General features: G+C 46.1%; 1 long non-coding RNA gene across 1 annotated transcript; it reads left to right on the top strand.

The window, feature by feature from the left end:
* The first annotated feature begins 5,176 nt into the window (after window positions 1-5,176).
* Window positions 5,177-10,111, top strand: LOC146204591 (uncharacterized). Its single transcript, XR_014702834.1, has 3 exons — window positions 5,177-5,201; window positions 9,877-9,972; window positions 10,076-10,111. It is a non-coding gene; the product is annotated as an uncharacterized LOC146204591 (long non-coding RNA).
* The last annotated feature ends 1,499 nt before the right edge of the window (window positions 10,112-11,610 follow it).

The following is an 11,610-nucleotide window of genomic DNA, read 5'->3' on the forward strand; positions in this document are numbered from 1 at the left end:
GGACTGCTCCATTTAGTCTCATTCTTAGCGTTCGCATGTTTCGAGATATTCCCTCAAAGTTTTCAACTCAGTGTAAGTTAGTATTACCCCGTCGCGGTGGCTAAGAGTTAGGACGCTCTACTGCTGCACCCAAGGATGCGGAATTGAATCCCGGTCACGGCTGTCGATTTTCGATGGAGACAAAAAGCAAGGCGTCCGTGTGCTGTGCGATGTCACTGCGCGTTGAACACTAGGTTGTCGAAATTTCCGGAGCCATACACTACGGAGTCTCTTGTAACGCTTTAAGACATTAAACACCATAAACCGTTATTAAGTATTGCCACAAACCAATAAAATATTTATTGCTGAGAACAATCGTTCGCATGCGGCCTTACCACTTTGCTTGTAGCGAGCGGAACGATCTTGTGGTCTTTGTTCAAGTTAGGTGTCGCCGAGATGTCGCTTTGTCATTTTATTTTTTGCGCAAGATACGCCGAGATTAATCTCGAATGGTTGCAGCCAAGGGCGATTGTGCTTCCACACTGTTCCAGACTGTTGTAGTTTTGTTTGGTCGGTTTATCGAAATGTTTCTTCGCTGACTTTAAATTGAGCGCTGCTCAGTGCAGTGGGCATTCGTTGTTCAACGAACAAGCGAGCGCGTTTGCTGCCATTGACACTGCCAAGTTGCTTAGTTCTCTGCGGTCGCCACGTCACTCACCTCCCAATCTCTCAAAAAAGAAGGGAATTGATTTCAGTGCTGCGCCTGCGTGTCCGTTTGTTGTCATCACCATGCAGGGCGATGACGGTGGGTGCAGAGCTCTTCCCGTTTGACACCTAAGTTCGATTTCGTTAGCTTACGATGAAAGTGGAACGGTTATCAACCAAACACATTGTTCTATAGCCCCGCCGCGGTAGTGTGGTGGTCAAGGTGCCTGACTTCTGGGCCGGAGTACCCGGGGTTGATCCTGACCGCCAGCGGCTGCATTTCGATAAAGGCGAAACGGAGTGGCGTCCGTGTGCTGTGCAATGCCATCATCATCATCATCATCATCATCATCATCATCATCATCATCATCATCAACATAATCATCATCATCACCACCACCACCACCAGCCTGACTATACCCACTGCAAGCCGAAGGCCTCTCCCATATTTCTCCAATTAACCCGGTTCTGTGCTAGCTGCATCCACTTGACCCCTGCGAACATCTTAACCTCATCCGCCCACCCAACTTTCTGCCGCCCCCTGCCATGCAATGTCAATGTCAGTGCAGGTTAAAGAACCCCAGGGGGTCGAAACTTCCGGAAGCCTCCATTACGGCGTCTCTCTTAGCCTGTGTCGTTTTGGGACGCTAAACCATACAAGCCAAACCAAACCAAACCAAACCATTGCTCTACATTTGCGCCGATCGCCCCCGCCGAGCATGAACAATATTACCGGGATTGAGTTCGAAATTTATGTATAGACACATCTCGGAACATACGCATCTTGCGATAACTCAGCTAAATGGTGTACAGTTCTGAAAGCCTACCTCCACAAGTATCTGACGAAAAGAAGGATGCTAACTGTACTGAGGAGGACGCTTATTGACTTCAGTTAATTGCTACATTCACGACGACAATTATTTCATACTTATGGTGCAACAGGCCGCGTATACCTATAGTGCCAAAGCCGATTTTGCTTACTCCGCATCATTTACTTTAAGAATTCAATTCTGAACACCCTGCATACGTAATTAAATATTTGCAACACGCTCAACCCTCTTTTCTTCATTTTTAAAGACAAAATGGGTGCAACAAAGACGTTAATTGTATGCGTGGCTTTCACTTGGGTGTTTCTGAGTGTATTTTTTTTTATCTGCAGTATCTTTTGTATTAGTTTCGTTCTTTACGACTGCTACTCGGGAGGCGCGGCTTTGCAAGCAGGGTTTAAAAATTATGTGTATGGCATGTGTCCGGGACCCGAGAGTTCGTTGTTCGCTGCCAGAGTGATTTCGATAGCGAGAACACACAGCCGCCATGACACATACGCAGTGCGCGTTCTGCTGCTAAGTTCTGAAGCGAAACATTTTGGTTGTTACTCAGAACGCGCCGTCACGCGGACAATGTATTGCCTTTTACTTTTTAGAAAGCTGCATCAGGTCCACTACGTAGTGGCAGTCATCGCCACGTCACTTCGTGGCATGGTGTTAGCCCTTCATTATCCCGTGACGGCAGGAGCTGTACTCTGCGCTACGCGAAACCTGGCGACCTCTGCTCATCATTCGCGCTATGCATCACAAGGCTTATCTATGGCTAATCAATTAAGATGAACGCATAGGCTTTTTCCTTGCCGACTTTTAATTTAGGCGCAGTCACATTTTCCCATCAAGCTGGTCTTGCAGAAAGTGCGTTTGAGCTTCACAGCTTTAGCAGTCACAATTTCCCAGCAAGCTGATCTTGTAGAAGGTGCGTTCGCGCTTCACAGCTTCAAAAGGGCTCCGGATCACATCTTGATCATTTCGCGAAATGCGTTCGGATAAGCAGCCTTTCAGGTGCTTTCGCAACACAACGCGCTTAAACGCAGCAAGAGCAGAGTTAAATGGCCTAATATTTAGGATTTATATGTTTTTGCTCCACTCCGTATACATTTTTCCCTCTTTGTGCCTTTGCGAGCGACGCCCGCCACAACGGCTGTCCCCAGCCGCCGTTGCCGGTGTTAACTGTGTCTTCGCCATTAGCTTGAGCGAAAGCGCGAGCCATTTTTAGCGCTGACTCCACAAGCCGGACTGCATAACGACAAAGACAAATTCAGCAAAATCGTGTTGCAAAAAAAAAAAAAAAAAAACGAAGAACAGCCTCTCGCTTTGTTTACAAGCGCTATAACGCGTGGCTGAATATTTTAGCGTGTCACAATCCCGGGTCCGATTAAAAGGCGCATGTGGTTCATGTGGGATGTTTGTCTTTTCATATATGATGCTCATTCGTTACAGTATAGTGCTTGTCACAGTTATGACTGCACACATGCTCGTCTGAGCAAAGAGGTTGCTGAATAGGACTGGCTGCGCTTCTGCCCACTCTAGCGCCAACCCATCATGCCCACCATTTGCGCAGGCCCCTGGCCGTGAATGGCCACTGGGACGACGGCCCTTTCGCCTTTTCTCTGGGAGTCCCTACTCTCGCAGTGTCCTTCGGAGTGAGTATCTACCGTTTCCGTCCGGCACAGACGTTTCGTTTGACATTTTTTTTAACGAGAAATAGAGATTAAAGCGTTTCCAAGATGCATGTGTGCGGGAAGAGAAAGCACGCATCAGCTTTCACTCAAAAGAGCGTGCGAGCTATTTATTTCAGCCTTTACTGGAGCAGCATGTGAAGTTAATGACGCAAATTACAACGTTAGACTATCTTACTGTGAGGTTTACCCACCTCATAGCTGCTGGCAGACTTTATAAACTTGACGTTTTAATTGCGAGATACTGAGCAATACGATGGTTTTTGGATAATGAGGTTTAATGTTCCAAAGCGGCCCAGACGATTAGACACGCCGTAACGGAGGGCTCCGGATACCGTGGCAGCCGCAGGCTTGATCCAACCATGTTTTCCCGGCTCATTGTTCAAGCCCCCAAAACAGAGAGACCGCGGTAGGAGCGGGGCAATGCAATGACCGCGACACAGAGCGCTCGCTCAAAGCAGAGCCAAGCAGCTAAGCAGCGTAATGTGTTGCTGTGTCCATACCTGAGTAGTGTTCGCATGACAGTTCGCGAGAGATTGAGGGCCAATGCATTTTACCAATCAGCTATTATCACATTCCAGATGCGGCATCAGCGTTGCGCTGCAGAGCGAAGTAAGGGAGGGAATTCAAGGGAAGCACCAGCCACCATGGCTTTATCCGCCAATGTGATACCATATGGCTATAAGGTTTCCTTTCCCCTGGTGCTTGGTGATTTGCTTAGCGAATTGAGTTTAAAAAACAAATGTAGGGCTATTGTGCCATGGTGCTCTTTGGCCGGAGCTGCCCTTGCGCCATGAAAATCATCATCATACTTTACGGCGTCTGTCTGGTCAATCAGGTTGCGCTTTGCTTATAAGCAAAACAGCACTGGCCCATCCCATTTAGGACCGCGGTACGTAACGTAAAGATGTGAACAGGCGCCCCATTTGCAACGAAATATTTTTGTTTTCACCCCGTTCTGTTGTTTTTTTCCCGTATACCCTGGGTCAGCCTCGGTTTTGACAGCGCAGCCGATAATTCAAAGCTGGCTTGTTATCTACCTTTACGTCGAAGGTAGCAGCTACGAAAGACAAAAAGAAAACGTAAAAGATTGCGCAGGCAAAACAATCGTTTCAAAATGCAGTTGTTTCCTTTTCTTTCGTGATCATATCTTTCCATTCCTCTTGCCTCCGGTTCAATCGGCCGAGCACCTCGGTAACTGCAGCAGCTTTGCGCAGGAGCCTGTCCGTCCGTACGGGGTGTGGCCCGCACACCTTGTGGTACCCAACGCTACCCAGAAAGATGACTTGTTGCACAACAGTGCCATCGCGGCACAAGTGGCGGCGCTGATGGCGCGCCTGTGGGCCGACAGCACGGTGCTGCCTTACGACCCGGTGGCGTTGGCAAACTGGCTGATAGGCTCCCTGGACCGCTTTGAGCGCCGACATTGGCTATCCCTGGAGGACAGTAGCTTCAGCCTTGGTATGCAGCGAATTGCAGAGGGGTAGGAGTAGACCTTCTGAAGTAAAGAAGGTCATATATGTATAAACAATGCCGCAAGGGAAAATGTGAAAGAGGGGTTGAAAATACAGAGAGGGGAGGCGCCGCAGTCGAATGCGCCGGATTAATTTCGACCACCCGGGGGTCTTAACGTGCACTCACAACACACAGACGTTCTCATGTAGGGGTTTTAAACGCAAACAAATGCAAGGACAAGAAAGGCGAGACACATACACACTCGCCCAACATGAAGTTTTAAAGACGTTCTCATATCGCCCTAAATAAAAATACATCAATTGTGGCTGGGTGCGATCATGATACTTTTGGGATTAACAACCAAGCCCCACAGTCATCGCGGCCGTAACGAATGGGGCAGTGTGCGCTGAAATGATAATAAAACCGGCACGTTTTTGGCGCACTCGAACTTGGGCGCTCTTCTCTTTTGTGCAGGGTCGGCAAAGCGCCTCTCGAAGAAGTTTCACAGCGTGGCAGCGACTTTTATGCGCCGGGCTCAGGAAGTTGCAAGCGGAAAGTAAGTTTTCTCTGTTCACACCATGGCTTTTATCACAGTGGCGATTACTAAGCTATAGGCAGAGGCGATCTGAATAATCGCTTGCCAGTGGCAGACATATAGTAGTAATTGAACTACACTGATGAAATTACTGCAACAGGCGCCCGTGTGCTGTGCGATGTCAGTGCACGTTAAAGAACTCCAGGAGGTCGAAATTTCCGGAGTCCTCCACTACGGCGTCTCTCATAGCCTGAGTCGCTTTGGGGCGTTAAACCCCACAAACCAAACCAAACCGAATTACTTTTCCCGTTACTGTGTAACGTAATGAGTTAGTTTCCCGGTCTGCTAATATAGTTAGTAGCTACTTTATGCAGTAATTTCTCAGCAATTGTATTACTTTCTCTCTTTTTTTTTTTTTTTTGAAATAAGTTCGACAAAAGTGCACCACTGCTCATTCAATAGGCAACACGGCGGGGCTCGAAAGCAGGAACGACGCGCGGCAAGCATGAGCCAGCATGCCAAAAAGAGACAGAATTGAGTAGACGTGTGTGTCTGGGGCCTTCGGTGTCCTTTATAGCCGGGTCACTTACTGCGGCTATCCTATGGGTAGTCGTAATCATTCTGTAAGCAGCAAGATGTAAGCCTCAAGAAGGCCACCGTAGAAGCAGATGGTGCAAGAAGGCCAGAGTTCATAATTTGTTGGGAGCGCGCAGTGGCACTCCTTGTTGCATCGGCTAGGGCACAGTGGCGCCTAGTTACAGTCATCACCACGGGACGAGGGAGGGGTCGGCAGGAGATAGGTGGAAAGGTCCATGACGTGAACGTTACTGAGCGTCGGGTACTGAGGCCGATTGCAGGGAGCACGGAAGCAACAAATAACCTGCTTCGGGGACTTCAAACCGTTGAAACAGCTCTGGGCCAGCAGGGCGCGCTGTTCGTCGCTCTTGAGCGCAGTGAAAGGGGCCGGCTGTCAAACATGATTCCGTTTTTGCTGTATTGTTGCCGTTGTGTTAACGTTGTAATAGCGCTTGCTGTAAGGTAAGAGGGAGAGAAGAGCTTTCTGGGGTGGAATTTGCAGGGAAGACGAAATAATGTATGCATCGCGCCTGGAGAGAGGTTGTTGCTGTTGTTTCTTTATGCGTTTACTTAGATATCTATGGCTAAAAATTCGAGAGTAATTTAAAAGTAACTGCTTTACACAAGTAATTGTCATTATTTGTGGAAGTATAGTGTTGATTAACTATATTTGAGATTTGCAGCAAAGAAATGAGTAATGTAATTTAGTTCATTTTTAAAAGTTATTGTTTTATGTATGGCGAGTGGTCAAGTATGCACCTCGACAGTGCGCACAACCCTTCAACAAGTCAGCGCCCGTCCTGTGTATTTCTTTCTGTGTCCGCGTCATGCAGCGCCAAATAACATGTTAAGAAACCATGTTCGTTCGGCTTGGTTAAAGTGGGACTTTATATCTATGTCGAATGGCCTTTCACGTACAACTGTATGATAGTAGCGCCACGTGCGAAGTGAAACTCACAATGCTGCCGCGTGTTGTTAAAAACTGATTTTGCGCGCGCTCTCAAGCTCGAAATTCCGCGCATTGTAGGGACTATGTAGGCTCCCTAGCGCATTGTAGCAATTTCTGCCATCTAGTGAATGAATGTATAACTAAACTTTCGCTTTTGGCGTAGATTTTTTTTTTTTTTTTTTTTTTTTTTTTTTTTTGTAGGCAGGAGGCGACGTGGGAAAAAGTCCAGTTTTAGGCGTGGCGGCGGCTCACGTAGCGAAAAATTACGTAGACGACCTCGCATTAGGCACTTTTTCTTTTTAATGTGGCTATACTTTTTGGAGAATGAGCTCCGATTCTGCAAATACAACATGGCCCAGCAACCAAAAACTAGATAATTTAAATAACGCTTTTATTCAATGTGCGACCTAAATATATAATTCTGCCTCTTACGCAGTACCCGCTGTAACCCCCAGTACAGCTCTATAGGACTAAAATAAATATAAACCAAGTGGCCTGCATTAAAAAAAAAAAAAAAAAAAAACGACAATCAATCCTCTAAATTAACGTCAGGTATAGTCTTTGAGGTCGTTTACAACAAAAGAGAACAAAACACACAGGTCTCGTGAACTGCTTGCAGCTTCTGCATTCAAAGCAGTATTCTATGTCCCAAAGGAGTGCCAGCAAGTTACTTGTAATTCACAAAGCGTGGCTTTGTAGACTAAATATTGGCAGTGTTTAAGAGAAAAGTGTACAGTTTTTGTCAGAAATTATCACGCCACAACAGTCATTGAACTGCCTAAGCGATTTTACAATCTTCTGAGGACGAACTGCTTTGGCCAAACATTAGTGCTGCACGCAAGTATAGAGGTGTTAAACGGTGGTCTGCTAGGTATCATCTCTTAGGCGCAACTGTTCGTTCAAAGCAAGAAACATGCAGGGATGCAAGTGTTCGTCTAATGAAATAGCTGAAACAGGAGAAACAACTTTGCGCCCGCGGTGGAAGAAACAGAGCCACCGTGTCGTCAGTTGCGAGCCGGGCACGCTGTCCTTAGACCGTTACTAGTTTTTATGCGAGAGTATGGTGGGCTTGTTGTGCCCAAAAGCCATTGCCGTACTGTAGACCTGACAGGGTTGGCATCGTTCCAAACGGGACGGAAAAATGCAACCACGTCGTTGAAATGGAAGAGCGTATACGCTGTTATATGTTTGAATGATTAAAGCATGTTTTATAAATATGACTCCGCGTATGTTTTCACATATTCTTTATTCATTTTTTTTTAATCATTTTTCAACGCACTCATACATCTTCGAACAGTAACATTCTTCCCTCATAAACATTCGATTAAAACATTTTTTTTTTCTTGGTCAAATATCAACACGCATCACTTTCTCCGTCGATTTTAATATCTTCAGCAACCATACACCTTTTGACTATTCTAAAACTGTGTGGTGGTCGCTGAAATAGTCTGCGATAGAGCAAATTTTTTCTACATTCAGATTTGTCCCACGATTAGCTAAATAGACCAAGTCTAAAGTAGTCCCACTGGGTCGAAGGCACACGGTGTATCCTAAGTACGGAAAAACTCAACCAGGCCGCCCACGGCGGCTGACTGGTTAACGCTCGGCTACTGAACCGAAGTACCCCGATCCCGACCGCGGCTTCAGTGTGCTGTGCGATTCCCAAATGGTCGAGATTATTCCTGAGCTCTTCACTACGGCACCTCTTTCTCTCTTTTTTTTACGTTGACTCCTACGTCGCTCCCTTCCCTTACAGTGCGGTTCAAGTGTCCACCTAGAAGTGTGACAGACACATGCGCCTTTCCTTTCCTCTACATCAGTTTAACAATTTATCGCCGAGACCTCCACAAATTACACCCCCGTTACGGTTTCAACGGCCAGAGGTCGTCGGTACGACTCCCTGACAAACTTTAAAGCTCGACGCGACTGGAAATTCTGTGTGCATTAACCTAACGAACCGTTTAACACTGGTCCGAACTTCGGCTGACGAGCGATTAAACCAAAATTTTGAACCAAATGCCCCCCCCCCCCCCCCCCCCCAACGTGGTCCATCATTTGGTCCCCGTGGTCCACCGACAAACCGACAGAAATCACCTAACAAGAGAAGAGCTTCCGCTCTTAAAAAATGCGCGCCCGATTTGGGGCCAAAAATATGACTAGCCGCTCTTTGTGCGTCAGATACCGGGGCTGGCAAAGATTTATTCTTTCCTTTTGGATATATAATAAATTGCCCACTTGCTACTACTACTACTACTACTACTACTACTACTACTGCTACTGCTACTGCTACTGCTACTGCTACTGCTACTGCTACTGCTACTACTACTACTACTACTACTGCTACTACTGCTACTACTACTTGTGCACCATTCAGGGCGCTGCCATATACCATTTCGTTTCCTATTTAGCATCCACCTGCTTGTCAAGTTAGCGGCTAGTTTGCGATAGGCATTCAAACGGCGACATATGCACTTCCAATTTTATACCGTTCATTGTAAGGGTAGGTGTCCGCCGAGAAATGAGGCAGATATTGCGTCTTACTTTTCTAAAAAAAGAAAAAGAAAACCTTAAAGGATGTGAAACAAAAATCGGGAATGAAAAGACAGTGTTACAGGCACTATCACGCCTACTCTTTAAACTAAAGCTCCACAAACTTGTATCTGTTTGTATCTGAATACAAAGCTTAAGTGTCCTCATTTTAAGCCAGTCCATCGAACGTGTTTCGGGTAGCGTGGTTGACTAGCGACGGAAGGGACACAACGTCGACAACTTGAACACCTTTTCCTTCCTTTTAAGGGACGTCAGTGCTTGTAACGTTACGTCTACGTCACTACCACTCTCTATCAGGATTTCCCAGTCGCACCGACGCTACATTTTCCGCCGAATGGCGCACCTTTAACCCCATCGCGTTAAACGTTGGTAAAAAGAAGGCATGCATATCCTTAGTCACCGGCGGCGAGAAGCCACATAAATATACTGAAATCACACTGAAAAATAGTATATGTGCGGCACATGTGCGGCTGTAATATTTCTGAATTTAATAAAATTTTAGTTATCACTGTGAGAGAAAAAAAATCAATTAGGGTATTACTTTTTGATCATTTTTCGCATTTGTATATGCTGATTGCTGATAGAGTGCGATGTATTCTTTTTTTTCTACCTCCTGCGCAGCCCCCTCGTCACCTGTGTGATCAATGACGTCTTAACTGGCCTGGAGAAGGTGTTTACCATTCCACGAGGGGTGCCGACAAGGAATGTAGCTCACAGGTATTGATACAAAGTGTCACTGGGCGTCGTGGAGCAGTGGGTAGTCAGTCGGCTGCAATGCGACACGCTGTGGAGGCTGACCTGTTTCCCTGTCTTTTTGCAGGAGCATTTTGTACTCGCCTGAAGGCCTTCCCTTTCCTGGTCTTGAAGATTTAGTTTCACAAACACCCATCGACAAAGCAGCGTTCAGAGAACATCTATCACTACTCATGGAGAGAATCATTCAGGCCACGGACCTAATGATAGAGTATCCTTTCTGAGTGTGGCGCCTTTCAGAAGGCTTTGGACTTGCACTGTGAATAAAGGATACTTTCATGAATCAGCAACCGTATCGCGGACTACTGTAGAAACCTCTGCGGTAACTACTGTTGTTCACGTCTGAATTACGTGAATCTAATTGCCGTTCACCGTAAGTTTTCCCGAGTCGCCTCGCTGAATTTCGCATTCAAAGCGGGGGCTGCAGGGCTCCGATTCTTCCAGGCAAATGTAACGAAGTTTTAAAGTACGCCGTGCCTTATTCTCCTCGGCGAGTGAAACCAACCGAGTACCGTTGAGAGTCGCGTGACCAACATGCAGCATTATTTTTCGTTCTGCTAACGATTACTATCTTCCTAAACGCTGGCCTCGAGAAAAAAAAAAATGTGTAAATTCGGAAGTTATAGACCATCTTGGTAAAAAAAAAAAAAAAAAAAAAAAAACAACAACCCTGATTTATTCACAGCAAGGCATCACATACGTAGGTTTTTGTGCAGGCCTGAAAAGAAAGTCCGCCAACGGGTTTACAGTTTCTGGAGCACACCCTGTGGCCACTACTCAAACCCGCGCCGACAGCTGTGCTCTGAAGACAGTGCATTTTGTTCTCAACGAGCGTGTCTTTGGGCGCTGAAGTTTAGTACAGCTATGACGAGGTAGCGTTTGTATTTTTCAGGCTTTATTTTAAGGCAGATAAAAAAAAGACATACGTAAATGGTTCCCTGTAGCAAGTATTTCAGTATGCCGGTTTTCAAGACCACCAAAAATTGTGAAACTGCACTTCCTTCCTGAGGCCAACACTTAAAAAGTGATCCTGGCCTAATCAAATGACGCCAATTACCAGTTAATTACGCTTTCCAGCTGGCAGGTAGCACGTTCAGCACGTGAATTTTATCCCCACTAAAATTAACGATGGTGCGTTAGACGCTGCCTTCACAAAGCGTAAGTCTGCAACAGTCGGCATATTACAGATGAAGCAGTTATCGTCATAAGAAATATGTACTTAATTTAATCAGTCATTTCTAAGTATCGATGCAATTTGCAATCATGGCATGTAGGCACGCTCTGAGTCTGATTACGGGCAAATTAAGCTTGCTAAATTTATGTCAGTATATTCATAGGTAGAATATCTGCTTTATTCAGATTCTGAAAACGAGCACCCAGAGCGCGAGGAAAGTTCCGCGCTCACAGAATGTGTCAGGGACTCTGTGCTGATGAAATTAAACAGGCAAACCACTTATCAAATAATCTACTGAGAAGCGTTTGTACCCCGCAATTGGCAAGGGTAGAAGACTGGGGCAGGCAGCGCGAAAATGAGACGTGAGACAGACGAGCATGCAAGGCGCTCTGAGATAGTATAAACATGTGATTACACGAATTAAGGTA

Source organism: Amblyomma maculatum, chromosome 1 (assembly GCF_055883805.1).
Source record: "Amblyomma maculatum isolate TAMU_Amacu chromosome 1, ASM5588380v1, whole genome shotgun sequence".
Taxonomy (NCBI): Eukaryota; Metazoa; Arthropoda; class Arachnida; order Ixodida; family Ixodidae; genus Amblyomma; species Amblyomma maculatum.